The 14,183-nt window shown below is 52.1% G+C and overlaps 1 long non-coding RNA gene across 1 annotated transcript in view; it reads right to left on the minus strand.

Moving 5' to 3' along the window:
• The window catches only part of LOC117803314, a 324,599-nt gene that overhangs the window by 16,422 nt on the left and 293,994 nt on the right, over nucleotides 1-14,183 (minus strand). The window contains exon 7 of the long non-coding RNA XR_004627015.1: nucleotides 7,445-7,618. This is a non-coding gene — a long non-coding RNA (uncharacterized LOC117803314). The remainder of the gene's footprint in view (nucleotides 1-7,444; nucleotides 7,619-14,183) is intronic.

A 14,183-nucleotide genomic window follows, 5' to 3' on the forward strand; every position in this document is an offset into this window, starting at 1 on the left:
ATATTCTTGCTTTTGATCCTCACAACAAATTTTGGCTATAATTATCTCCATTTCATAAATGACACAACTGAGGCTCAGAGAAATTAAGTAATTGTCCAAAGTCAAACAGCTCATCATCAGTGAGGTCGGAACCATCCAGCTTCTCTCCCTCACCTTCTCACCCCACACACTACACACACACTCTGACACACATGCACACACAACCCACATACACGTGTGTGCACACTCACTCTAACACACTCCGTTACATGTGTGTGCAGTCTTGTGCACATTTACATACACACACCTACATACACATACACTCTTACATTCACACACATACACACATGAACACACATTTACACACTCCCTCACACACGTACACTCACACATGCACACTCATGTGTGTGCACACACACAAATATACACATTTACACACACTTGCACACTTACTTATATACCCACATACACATTCATATATGCAGTCTTCCATGTACATACACACTTACATACACTCACACATTCACATATGCACTCACACCCACACACCCTCCCACAGCCACACATTCACATGTGGGCTCTGACACACTTACATACACTCACACATTCACAGATGCACTCACACACACACACACACTCCCACAGCCACACATTCACATGTGGGCTCTGACACACTTACATACACTCACACATTCACATATGCACTCACACACACACACCCTCCCACAGCCACACATTCACATGTGGGCTCTGACACACACATACACTCACACATTCACAGATGCACACACACACACACACACACACTCCCACACCACACATTCCGCCTGGAGCTGGGACGCTCCGGGTGGCGGCTGTAGCCACACCATGGGGCCCATCTCACACAGTCAGCGCCCCTCTCCCTCCTCTGATAGGAGCACAGCCTGAACTTTCAGGCACCTTCTCAATGTCAAAAATTCTTGTCAGACCACAAGTCCCACTTCTTGCTCCAGAGAAAATGGCCCCATGCCTTGTCTTCTCATGTGTTCCCTTTCTCTTTTTTTATCCCCATTCTACCTGCTCATCCCCTTGAGGTCCCTGCCTACTACTCATCCCCAGACTGGAAGCCTCATTCCTGGGGACTCCACCCTGTCCAGAAGGCTGCCTACACTGAGGATGTTAAATCCTTTTCAGCTGCATTTCCTCCACTCCAGGCTCTGGGCCCCGGGCTTCTTGGAGAGCTGATGTGTGCAGCCTCCCTTTTGCTGGGGACATGCCACCCCCTCTCTCTGCATCTCCTCAAATCCGGCCCCGCATCAGGCTCCATGTGGCTACACCAGCCACTGCGTGAGACCATGGCAGGAAAGCAGAGGAGAGCATCCCATTCAGTGCCAGGGCAGGAGGCTTACCCGTCCACAGGGCGGCCAGGAGAGGGCCCAAAGGGCGACGACCACACTCAGCCAGGAAAAGGGCAGGTTGGCCCCGGGGCCCAGGAGAGAGGGGCAGCGAGTGGCCAGGGAACACCACGGAGAAGGGGGATTTGAAGGAAAAAGCCACTAGACTCCAAGATTGATTATAACCTGGAAAACCAGAAGAGGGAGCCATCGAAGATGACACCAAGGCTTAGGGAAAACCTAAGGTGGTGGGAAAGGTGTGGTGACCCTCCCAGAAACAAGGCTGATGGGAGAAAGGTCTGGGGTGGGGGCAGGCAGGAGAGGGTGGAAAATCTTGTTTCAAACACTGGTTCTGAAAGAACACAGGGATTTTCACGTGGAGATGCCTGTTAGGTGGTCAGGAAAATGGGGCCAGAGCAGCAGGGAAAAGGCAAGGTGGGGGATATGAAAGACCGTATTGTGCATTGAACTTGGAGCTTCAGGAGGTGGGGTCAAAATCTGCTCTCCCTCCACCCCCATTGTATCTACCCCACCGGAGCCTGAGTCCGCACACCTCAGCCGAAATCCATCCAATGAAGCAAGTGATGTCACCCTGAAAGTGACCCGAGGGCAGTCAGGGTGTGAGGTGGGCCCCGAGGACAGCCACCCTGGGGTGCTCAACTGTGCGGGTGCTGCCGGGAACAAGGAAACGGGGAAGGGAAGGGACCATGGGTAAAAAGTGAGGCAATGCTCGGTGACCTTTGAGAGAGCGATCGCAGGGGGACCATGACAGCACCTTACCTGCAGAGGACCAGAGGAGAATGAATGGGAGCGCCAATACTGGGTTTAGGGGAGAGAGACAAAAGGGCGGTGGGTCATCAGATGCTAGCTAGGAAAGGTCATTAGGTCATCATTGGTCCTTTGTTCCAGTGGTTTTCTGGATGCCATTCGTGCACTGGCTGGGCAGGGGGACCAAGGGATGAATCCAGGCCCACCCCAGGGGAGAGGAGCAGTGGGGGACTCCCTATAGGACAGCACCATGAGGCCAGTGCTGACCAAGGCAGGAAATGCTCTTGAGGCAAGGGATGTGTGCACTTCTGGGGAGACGAGACAGGGGCCTTGGGAGGTCAGGGGTCAGTCACAGTGGGGCGTGGAGACCTTAGATCCCCAGGACACAGCAGCCTCTCCCTACCAGAATCCAGCCCTTCTTCCCCCTTCATCAAAACTCCCAGCCAACATATACAGAATATAGCTCGCTCAGACCTCAGGCTTTCTAGAACCCAGGTGGGGGGCGGGGAGAGAGTGGCCAACACTCTATGTCTTCTTTCTCCTCCTCGGCAGTTTCTCCCGGCTCCATGAATGCTGTTGTTGTGTTGACCCCCTCCAACACCCACATACACACGCACACGCACCTCTGCACACATGGTCACATGGCAGAATCATTTCCGCCTTCTGCCAAGGTCACACAGCAAGTCACTCTCTGAGTCAGTGAGGAACCCCTGAAAATCCTTTGAGCAAATATTCCCAGATGGGTAGGGACGAAGGGAGCAGCCCTTAGGAAAGGCCTTTGCTTGGACCCCCCAGAGCCTCCATCTGCTCTCCGAAAGGCACCTTCCCTTCCCCTGCCTTTCCCAAAATCAGTCCCGACATCTCCTTAAATCGAAGTCAGCCACAATGAAAGGGTGGTGCGGAATTTTGTTTACCAATCCTGGCATCTAATTAAAATTAGCTGATGGTTCTTCTAGTCGGTTTTTTGTTCTGACTATTTTTAAGCCAGAGCTGCTAGATCAGTGCAGCCACTAGTAAGCTGTCAAATCAAATTTTCAAAAGCAAATTGCTTTTATAATTAATTTAATTATTATTACGGCTCCCAGTTTTGTGTTGCCTTAATGAACACAATCAGGTTTCACCCTCTGCTTCCCCTCCCCACACACCAAGCACCCCCTCGCTTCCTGGGACTCACCTCCCACCTCTCCCATCCAAGTTGGGCGAAGGGAAAGGAAAGAAGAAAAGCATTCACGTCCCCGGTCCCCCTCCCCAATCCCCCCAATGGCCACCTCCTCACTCACGCCCTCACCCTCAGAGTGAGTAATTAAAGTTCTGCTCCCTGTTATGGAATAAATGGTACATGTTTTAATTACCCCTGAGCCTAACCAAGCATCCTCACACTCCCGCCCAAGTCTGTGAATCCATGTGGGGTGGGGGGAGGGGCAGTGGAGAGAGTGCACTTCTCCAATGGTGACAGCAGTCTGTCACCCGGGGTCTGGAATTCACTGGGGAACTGTCAGTTACTAAGGAAACTAGGAGGGAGAGAGGAAGAGAGAGAGGCGGTTAGATCCAATTTTGGGTGACAAGTGTGAGGCATAAAGACTTTGGCCCCCTTGGTGCATCTAGCCTAACTGGAGGGGTCTTTAGGGGTTGGGCAGGGGGCATGTCATGGGAGAGGCCTTACCTGGAGACCACACCCTTCTCAGGAACCCAATGCAGGTCAAGGGGCTGGAGAAACGGAAGGAGGAACAGCCAGTGGCCAGGACCGTGACCAGAAGCGTGTGTGCCTGCGAGTCCCCGTATGTGTGCACACACGGGCACACCCATACGCACACGCTCACACACACACACACACACATATGTATTTATCCTTTTTGATATTTTGGGTGTCTTCTCTTTGTTTCCTTTTGTTTTCCTCCTTCCTTGGTTTGCAATGTATCTCATTTCCATCTTTCTCCTTTTTTTTTTTTTTTGGTTCTTCTATTATGTCCCTTCTCCCTTTCTCTTTCTTTCTCTCTCTGCCCTCCTCCTCCTCTGCTTGTCCTTCCTCCTGTCTTTCCCTGCAACCCCCCAGTATCTTTTCTCTGTTGGTCATAGTCCACCTGCCTCCCAGCTTCCTGTCTCTGCGTCTGCTTTCCTCCCCCTGGTCTCTTGCAGGCTCTGGCTCAGACTCATCCCTGTGAACTGTAGGCGTGAAAGAGCCAGGGACCCCTGTGCCCCACCACAAATGACTCCCTGTCCGGGCCCAGCTGACCCCTCCCATCCCAAGGAGACACGATGCCCACAGAGGAAGGGTCCAGGGGAGCGCTGACATGGAACACCAGATGTGATGCTAGCAGGACAGTTGGGGACAGAAGCCATAGCAGGTACAATCCCGTTGTTTCTGAAACAGGAGCAGAGACCGGGATTGCGGGGTAAGGGTTGGAGGCAGGGCCAGGAACCAGCCCAAGGAAGAGGGAGCACGGGCAAGGTGAAGGAGACAGGAGAGAAAGGGCCAGCGTTTATTTCTGGGCCTTGTGACCTGAATGGCAGCAAGAGACACCACTGAAAGAAGGGTGTGAGTCAGCAGCTGGGTGGGGCTGGGGCCTGGCTGGCGGAGGCACAGAGCAACGTGGATGCCACTCAGGAGTCCCAGGAGGATGCCCAGCCCAGGAAAGAACCTGTCCTGCCTTCCACAAAGCAGTGCAGGTGAAGCTGGGCCCTCCCACTTCCTTCCCTGGACCTGGAGCCCCCCCATCTCCCCGGTAAGCCTAGACCCGCATCCCTTTCTCTGCAGCCAGGACCACCTCTCCCTTTTGTCCCTCACTCTCATCATCTCCTCTTGGTGCTTTCTAGGCCAAGGATTGAATCTTTTCATCTTCCCTCCTGGTGGAAAGAGGGCCTAGGCTCAAGTGTGGTCTGACCCCTGGCTCCCAGGACCCCCCAGGTCCAGCCCAGTGTGCTAGAGGGCCAGGGGTCTGGGCCAGGCGGGTCAGAGGGGTGGCAGAGGTGGAGGACCACTCAGGCCGCCCTGTCCATAGCAGGGATAGTCTAAGTAGAGGGATGGGGAGTTACCTTTCTCTCCAGAACCACGGTCTTTGGAATGCCTCTGAAGATACGGGGTCCATTTCTGTCCACCCCACCCACCCATTCCCCCTTACATGTACACAATCTAAAAGGAGGCAACTCAGCCCTCCCGACTCCAGGGGGCGCTCTCTGGTCAGATACCTGACATCAGCCTGGAGGCTCTTTCAAGGAGACCAAGGTGCCCTTGGAGCCAGGCTCTCAGGGGGAGCCCAGTGCCAAGTTGAGAGGCCTCAGCCCTGCTTCTGAAGCTGCCCACGCTGGCCTCAACACTACCCGGCCGCGGGCTGATTTGGCATCCTCTGACGCCTCCAGCCATTGCCAGGCAAATGCTTGGGCCAAGACATCTGTGTAGAGCAAGCCTGCCACCTGGTGGTGAGGCCACCCAACTACAGGTCAGGGCCCTTGAGGGGGTTCCGGTCCACTTTGGACTCCCCCGCTAGTGCCCACTGGCCCCCACCCCCCAGCGCCAACCGCTGAAGCCTGCGCTGCTCCCTTCTGGAAGAGTTCGCAGGAGCAGAAAAGCAGAAGGCAGGGGTGAGGTTGGGTTCGAGGGCCGAGGCAGGGGCCCAGGGACATGGCCTGCGCAGAGGGGCTTGTGAGAGAAGGTAGCTCAGGCTTCTAGGCCAGCGACCACGTCTCTTCCCGGCCTGCAGTGCAGAAGCAGCACCGGGCAGCAGAAAGGCCGCAAGCCTGGACTCCAGGCCGGGCTCCGCCACCGGCCACCCCTAGACAGACAGTGGTTCTTTCCACAGACGAGAAGCTCTTGCTGCAGGAGCGGGGACGGGAGGACAGACGCGGCTGTATGCAGCCGCTGCTCTCAGGAGCTCACTAGCTAGAGCCCAGACAGCTGCGGGTGCTGGGGCCCTGGGGGTCAGCTGGTGCAACCGGGGCTGCGTGGGGAGCTCCACAGGCCCTTCCTCCACACGAAAAGGTTCATACTAAAAATTACAAAATATATTTATACTACAGATTAAAGCATTTTCTCCAACCGAAAAGTTCATTGTTTTTCTTCTGACTTTAAAAGAAATTAAAACTTCTCTCGTGTGCCTAATGGTTAAGCCAGCTGAGTCCAACCTCCTCCCGTGGGAGATAAGAGGCTGAAGTCCAGAAGAGGCAAGGGCCTGCCCAGCGTCACCCAGGGGCCAGGCTGGGGCCATAAGCAGGTCATCTGGCCCCCAGATGAAGGCTCTTTCCATTCCCCACTTAACCTTTCTCAGGAGAGAAGAATGGCTGCTGGCACAGGCCAACCAAGGGCCCCTTGGCCCAGCCCGGTAAGGCCCTTGCCTGGCCCACCACCTGGCAGCCCTGGCCAGGCTTGGCTGCACTCAGCCCCTTCCTCCCAGGCAGCAGCCCTCCCTCCCCCAGTCCTGGCCCTTTAGCCAAGTCGCCACCACCACCATAGCTCTTTGGCCTGCTGTCTTATTAATTCCTAATTTCCAATTTGTAAGAAGAGAGAGCCTTAAACCTCCATCTCACCAGCCCGGCAATCACACAGATGATCCAAGTATCTCTGGACAGCCTTTAATTTATTTCCCAGCGCACGCGGGCACCGCTGAGAGACTTGATGGCACCGGCTTAAACATAATAAATTACTCAAGTGCCCGAGATTAGTTAATAAAGCTCCAGGCTCCCTCCCAGCCCCTGCTGACTTGGTCGGCGACACCAAAGATTCCTTTGAAGATGCCCAGTGTGGGGGAGGGGGGCTCAGTGGTGAGGGTCCCCAGGTCTGAGCCAGCTGTTTAGCCCTCCTCGGGGCCTGTGACACCAGGCATGAGTTATGATCTGGGTGGAGAGCTGGACGCCCCAGAGAACTCCAGGGTGGACTTGGGCATTTTCGGCCCCAAGCCTCAGCATATCAGTGGGAGTCATGATCCAGTGGCAGCAAGTCAGACTCTTGCTTGGGCCCGGCCCAGATGACCAGGGCTCAGAGTCATGCCAAGAATGAAGGAAGAGGCCAGTGAGCTTTGGAGCCAGGCGAAGGGGATGGGGTTGCTTTTCTTGGAGACACAAAGGGTCAGGGATAGTCTTTAAGCATCTGAAGGCCCATCCCTGCCCCTCACTCCAGTCACCTGCCAGGTGTATCCCCTTCACTGCGTCTCACACCCATTTGATACGCCACCTTCTCACCCCCAAAACCTTATCCACTCAGGGGTCTTCCAGCAGCCCTGCCTGCCCCACACACGCCCAGCCCACCCCCACCTCCCTCAGAGGATCTTTATGAAACCTGGCTGTAACCAAACCACTCCTCTGATGCCCAGTCTGTGATGTTCTCCAATCACCTGCCTGATGAAGTACGGCTTTATAACCTGGGATTCGCTGTCTTCCTGTGGTGGTGATGAATCTGGAGAGCTGGGGGACAGACTGGAAAGATGCTGAAGAGAGAGGGTGCAGCTCACCTTCCGTGGAGCCTCAAAACGGGAGCTTGTCCTCTGCTTGGCTGGCTCAGCAAAACACTACAAGAGACAAAGACATGGACCAGGAAAACTAAGAAGTGGGTTCCCGCCCATGATCCTGGGGAAAGGGCCTGGGGTGCGGGGGCGGAGGGGGGAGTTGAAGAAGTGCTAAGCCTGTGCTATCCTGGGGCCTCCATCCTCCTTAAGATAGTCTCCCCAGTTGGCCTCAGCTCAAGAACCCCAAACCTAATGATCTTAAGAAAGATAAACCAAGTGACCTCATTCTCTTCATTGCTCCTTTGTCACACCTGATACCAAAGCCAGAGCTCCTGGCTCCCACACCCCAGCCACTCCAAGCCGCCGTGTGGGTCCCCGTTAATCCCAGGTCAGACCCGTGAGCAGGGGGCTGGAATTCTTACCCGGCCCTGGTGGTACTGAAGTGCTCTGGAGGCTGCAGAAACTGCCATCCAGTCACGTTTGTTCCCAGGCATCGGTATTACTCATTGTAACTGCAGTAAAAACCTCTCCAGTATCTCTAATTCTCTCCTTCCACGATGCTCAAAATACTGCCTACGCATGCTCTTGTTTATGCAGAGAGGGCCTCCCTTCACACAATAGATGGCGGCTGAATGTGGTATAAATTGAATTACATTATAAACGCACTGGGGGATTCCTAACATGAATCCTTTTGTAAAGTGAATAATCATCCCCTAATTTATCATTAATGTAAACCCAGGTGTTCATATAACAAATTTATGTGATGTGAGCAAAACCTGTGCGTGCGCACACACGCACGCGCACGCACACACACACACACGCACACACATACTCCAGGAGAGTGGAAGCCGTGATGCCCAGTATAGTACCAGGCACAGAAACTTTCTGATAGTGATACTAGTGAACTGAAGCGCCAAGAGTTATATGAGTATACTGTTTCCACTTAAAGAAAAGAGAAACTGAGGCCCAGAGAGGAGCGATGGTTTTGTTGCTGTCACCCATCTCCATAGAAAAGGGCATTTCCAGGTCTTTATAAGAACCTCAGGGTCACAAGGAGGAAATGGGGGGAGGGGAGGGCTGATAGGCTGAACAGGGGTCGATCTTGGGGAACGCGGGGTTTCACATCTGTTCCTACAGGCTACAGGCTCGGGGCAGGGCAGGAGTATGTCATGTGACGAGGAAGTAGGTGGGATACGAGGATTTCAAGCCTATGTGAAATTCTGCCTGGGGTGAGGTCTCAAGATGAAGGCTCCCCTGAGCCCTGACAACAGGGTCCTGGGGGCATAGCCTCTTCTGACTTCCCTCTCAATGCCTTCCTTACACGGGCCTGGGCGCCATACTCTGCCTGCTTCTAGCAGAGGCTGAGAGCGGCCCCTCTGTGGACACGTCTCCAAGGGCCTCACCCCAGGCATTGCAGTTTGGGCAGGTCCAAAACCCACAGTCTGAAGTACTTTCTTTAGGATTTTGTGTTATCTAACCTCATTCCTCTGGGTCCTGAAAAAGCCCTCAGCTCCCCCCGCCATGCTGAGGCCCTTTTAATCTCCCTACCCCGGAAGACCTGGATTGTATGCCCAGCCCTGCCACTACGAACAACCCATATTAGCATGGGCTTTAAAACTGGTAAGGCCCCAACCTGCACCCTTTCTTTCAGTCCTCACCACAACGTGGAGGGGCAGAAATGATTTAGCTCCATTTTGCCAATGAGGAAACATGCTCAGAGAGGTCAAGATTCTTCCCCAAATCACACCTGGTCTTAAGTGGAAGCCCACCACTCTTCTGCTCTCCCCAAGCAGCACAGCTTTCCAGTAAGGAGTCAGACCAGATCACCCCTAAGGTCTCTTTCAGCAGATCCTTCCAGGCTATGAATAGCCGTGGCTCTGAAATTAGCAACTAATCCAGAAAGAATGCTTAGGAGAGGTGAATTTAGAGACCAGGGTGGAAAAGGAGGGCAGACCTAGTTGGTGGAAGAGAAGAAAAGAATCTTTTGCTGTGTCCCCATCAGAGGAGGGCCCAACTCTTATCACCCCTCTTCCCCTCCATGTTCTAAGAAAAAAAGACAAACGGTGGTAGATGGGAGACAGAAACTCCACCTGTGCTGCTACAAGACTAAGGCAGAGGGTCCGGCCGAGCGAGAGGGCAAATGGCCTCCTGGACCCCCGAGGCCTGGCAGGCTCTGCACGTGGAGGTGACGGTAGAGGGCTGCCCGAGCGTGGTGCGTGTCAGGTGTGGGCTGAAGGCAGCTTGGGCTCTCGTCATCCGTCTGAGCTTTCATAGAAGAGTGAAACCAGTAGGAGCTGAGCAGGCCTGCCCCATGGAGTCTCCCCAGATCAAGTCACTCCCTTTCCCTGGGGCACAGAGAGGAAAGAGAGAGAGCAAAGCCAAAGATGCAGGCACCGAGCTCCCTCCATGTGGAAGGAGTGACTGAGCAGGAAGCACGTGCTCCCAGAGAGGGGCCTCCTCCCAGGGTCCGCCCTCACCTCCTGAGTTCTCAGAGTCAGAGGACAGGGCCAGCCCTCCTCTGCCTCTGGCTCATCAGACGCCTTTCATCTCCCTACCTGCCACCGAGGACTCGGAAGGTGCAGGTGCTGGGGGAAACAGTCTCTTTCCACGCCTGCAGGGTGCATGGTGGGGGAAACCTTCTTTTCTGACCGGTGAACTAGAATTTATAACTTGCAAGAGATTAAAAAAAAAAAAAAGCCTAGAAAACCTGGCGTGTGAGGTGAAAGTGTATTTTCTAAGTTGGTCTAGGTCCACGCGGGTGTTCTAGACCCCGTGTTGCTCCGGTGACGACTGTCACTCTTCTCTGTGATTGTAGTAGTAATAGTACTAGATGTAGCAGTTATCTCACGAAGTTGTGAAAATCCTACAAGAGATCGCAGAATTCCCGACTTGGCTATGACAGTACCATGCACCAGCCACCAGCTTGTGGCAAGCAGCCTTGTTACTTTCAGCAGGAAATGAGATACACAAACTAGAGTGGACTCAAAGTCTTCCCTTTTAAAATGTCCTTTGCACTCCAGTGTCCTTTCCCGGGTAAGTTGGTGAGTTAGTGCCACAGGCGTCATTCACTACTGACAGCCAGTCTCCTCGATACAGGTAATCTGTGTAAACTTAAAAGCCATCTCTCTCAGAAAGAGAAGGTAAAGTGGAAACACTATATACAAAACATCCTTGCACACTAAAATGTGAGTTTGCATGCTCAATATAATTTATTGCCATAATGATTATTATGGAGACAAGGAGGAAAGGCCTTTACTTTCAGTCTGGACCTTGGATAAAGTGAAAGAGGAAGAGCTCTCCCCGTCCCCTGCCCCCTGCCCAGACCACTCCCATCCACATCCGACTCTGATAATCCCTACATTTGTCCTGCAGACTCCAGTGGTGGACGATATAGTTCCCCTAGTGACTGACCACTAGTTTATGTGTAGGCCAGATGTGGGCTGAGGACTACCCACTCCCCAAATATAGGTAAACCTAACCATGATTGCCAATTCTCAGCCTGTGGGAATCCAGAGCCGCCTCTGATTTCCAGGAGTTCCTCACAGCTACTTAATTCCTAGTCCCCAGTGTCTTTCCTCCTCCCCAGGGCTACCTCCATTCGGCTCTGCACCGCCCAGGGCAGAGCTTAGGGCCTCTGTGAAAGGTCCGTAAAACCCCATATGCACCAAGCATTTCCCAAGTTTAGAAACGCTCCTGAGATCACTGGCATCCGGGAGAGGGGCCATGGCAGACAGGAGCCTTCCTGGATCCTGCTGGTTCTCTCCCCCTCTCTACTTCTTTGTCCTCCTGAGAAACCAGCTCGTTCTTCTCCTTGGGCTGCACAGAACTGCTTCTCCTATACCCAGGTACCTTAGACTCTCAGCTTCCCTCCTTCCAAAAACTAAACTAACTGAAATCAACTAACTAAAATAAAATTCCCTGAGTGACACAGCTCTGACAGAGTTACCAACGCTACCTAATTATAAGCAGAGGGAGGTCAGAGACTGGGTTTTGAGACCCACTCTAACTAGCCCAGAGCTCAGTTTAATAAATACCATCACTACAGTCAATTCTCATGATTCACAGTAGTTGTGTTCTGGAAAGTCACTTCGAACACTGAATTAGCGATGGCCAAACCTTTGTCCCCGGGGGAATACAGGGTAGGTTTGTGAGCCCCTGGTCACACAACATTGTCATCAACTGCCCAATATATAACCTTGCTTTATGTGAGTCTCTGTTTAAAGACAACTTATTTAATACATATTCCTGATTCATTAACATCGAATTCACGGCCAATGGCACCATAACTCTTGCCAGAACAAAGCTTATGTAACACATGTATTTTCTCCATAAGGCACATCATGGCCTCCCTGCTTAGGAACAGTAGACAGCAAAGCAGCACAATGCTCGGGGCCATTTGAAACAGCAAAATCACCAACAAAAAGCACAAAAAAAATGCAGAAAAAAGATGGCACTATATAGGCCACAGAAAGGACACTTGTTTACGGCATGAGAGCTGAAACAAGAAGGAAGGGTGTCAGCTGGCAATGTGCGCACCAAGCAACTCCGATTTTTCACGACTCGGCATGTGTCTGTGTGTAACCATGAAAGCGCTATGAGTATCAACTCAGGGGTCACCAATTGTAGCAAGGAGGCCACTTTACGAATATGGCATCCACAAAGAACAAGGACTGATGGAACACGCACCTTATGGAGTATTACTTAGCAATAAAAAGGAACCACCTGCACGCAGATACACACGACCCGGCTGATTCTCATAGGTGTTGTGCTGAGCCGAAGGCGTCTCAAAAGGTGGCACATTTATATGACATTCCTGAAAGGACAAAACTACAGCAATGGAGAACAGCTGGATGGACGCCAGGGGACAGAGGTGGGGGAAAGTGTGGCTCTGTTAAATACCATAAAAACCAGCAATCAGAGAGGCAATGCCTGCTGGCTCCAATCTGGACTGCCTTGTTCCATGGAATAGGGCTTCACAGGAAGGTGACAGTGGCCACTTGAGGCCTTTCTGATGTCCTAGTGGCCTTGTCAAAAGGAGGAAAGCCACCACCTGTGTGCTTGGGTTATGGTCTCACGCGCCCCACCCCAGGCCAGCGGCTCCAACAGCCTGCTAGTCACCAAAAGAGGGGAGCCAGAACAGTCCAGAGGCTTCTCAGCCACTTTCCATTCCCTGGCTCCTCTGTGAGAGGACCCCACTCCTACAGGGTCCCCAGGGCATTGGTTTTATATCCACACACAGAGATTCCCCCTCAGAAGTTAGTGTTGCCCCTAGCAACCAGCTCTCTCTCCAAACTGCTTTGAATACCGACTGCCTGAGGAAGACTGCTCTTCAGAACTGATTCTAAAAGATCTCCTATCACTATGTGAACAAAACATTTTTAAACAGAAAATTTAACAAGGTTTTAAAACAAAGAGTCAAACTATTTTCATCATATTCTGACTTTGTGTTTGCCGAGTGGCTTGAGGGGGACTCTCTGTTCTTTCCAAAGGAAGAAAGAGTAAAGGACAGTGGTAGATCATGAAATGTGACCTGTTCTGAGAGACCTTTGAGAGGTAAAACAGAGATCATGGGAAACCTCTGCACCATCCCCTAGTGGGGATTTGGCTCATAGTAGGTGCTTAATAAATACCAGGAGAAATCAGGGCAAATCCCCAATATAAAAGAGTTGTACATTACAATTATTAAAACACACACACACACACACACAAACATTTATTGAACATTGCCTATATGGCAAGCTACTGGTACCCAGCAAAGAGCCTGCCACATAGATGGTGTTCAAAAATGAATCAGATATGGCCCATACCTTCTGGGGGATCCATCTGGTGGAGAGAAAGATATGAATAAATAATTGTACTATCAGGCAGAGACACTGATGCTAGAATAAAGTATAAGCAGCATGCTATGGGGAAATGGAGGGGGGGTGCATTAATCGAGGTTCTGTGGTTGCAAGTGACAGAATCCCAAATCAAATGAACAGAAACAGAACAGTCGATACATTGGTTCACATAATTCGGAAGGACCTGAGTTTATCAGAGACTCAGATGGATGTTGATACAGGAAATTCTTCTCTTCTGCAATCCTTTGTCCTTCTCTGCCTTCAGGAAAGAGGTCTGAAGTCTGGAAATGAATCTGGCTGGAATCCCAGCTCTGCTATTTACTAGTCTGAGCTTTTCAGAGCTTCAGCTTCCTCATTTGTAAAATGGGAATGACAATACCTACCTCACAGATGGTAGTGAGGGTTACAGGGGCTCATTTATAACTGTAATTTTTGTTCAATGAATCCTGTACCCCCTCTCCAGCTAAAGAATCTCTTCTAATCCTCAAGCACCCACCCATCCACACATACACCCATCCACACATGCACCCATCCACATGTGCACCCATCCATCCACACATGCACCCATCCATCCACGCATGCACCCATCCATGCATGCACCCATCCATCCACGCATGCACCCATCCACATATGCACCCATCCACGCATGCACCCATCCATCCACGCATGCACCCATCCACACATGCACCCATCCATCCACACATGCACCCATCCATCCACGCATGCACCCATCCATCCACACATGCACCCATCCATCTATGCATGCACCCATCCATCCACACATGCAC

Source organism: Ailuropoda melanoleuca, chromosome 8, assembly GCF_002007445.2.
Source record: "Ailuropoda melanoleuca isolate Jingjing chromosome 8, ASM200744v2, whole genome shotgun sequence".
Taxonomy (NCBI): domain Eukaryota; kingdom Metazoa; phylum Chordata; class Mammalia; order Carnivora; family Ursidae; genus Ailuropoda; species Ailuropoda melanoleuca.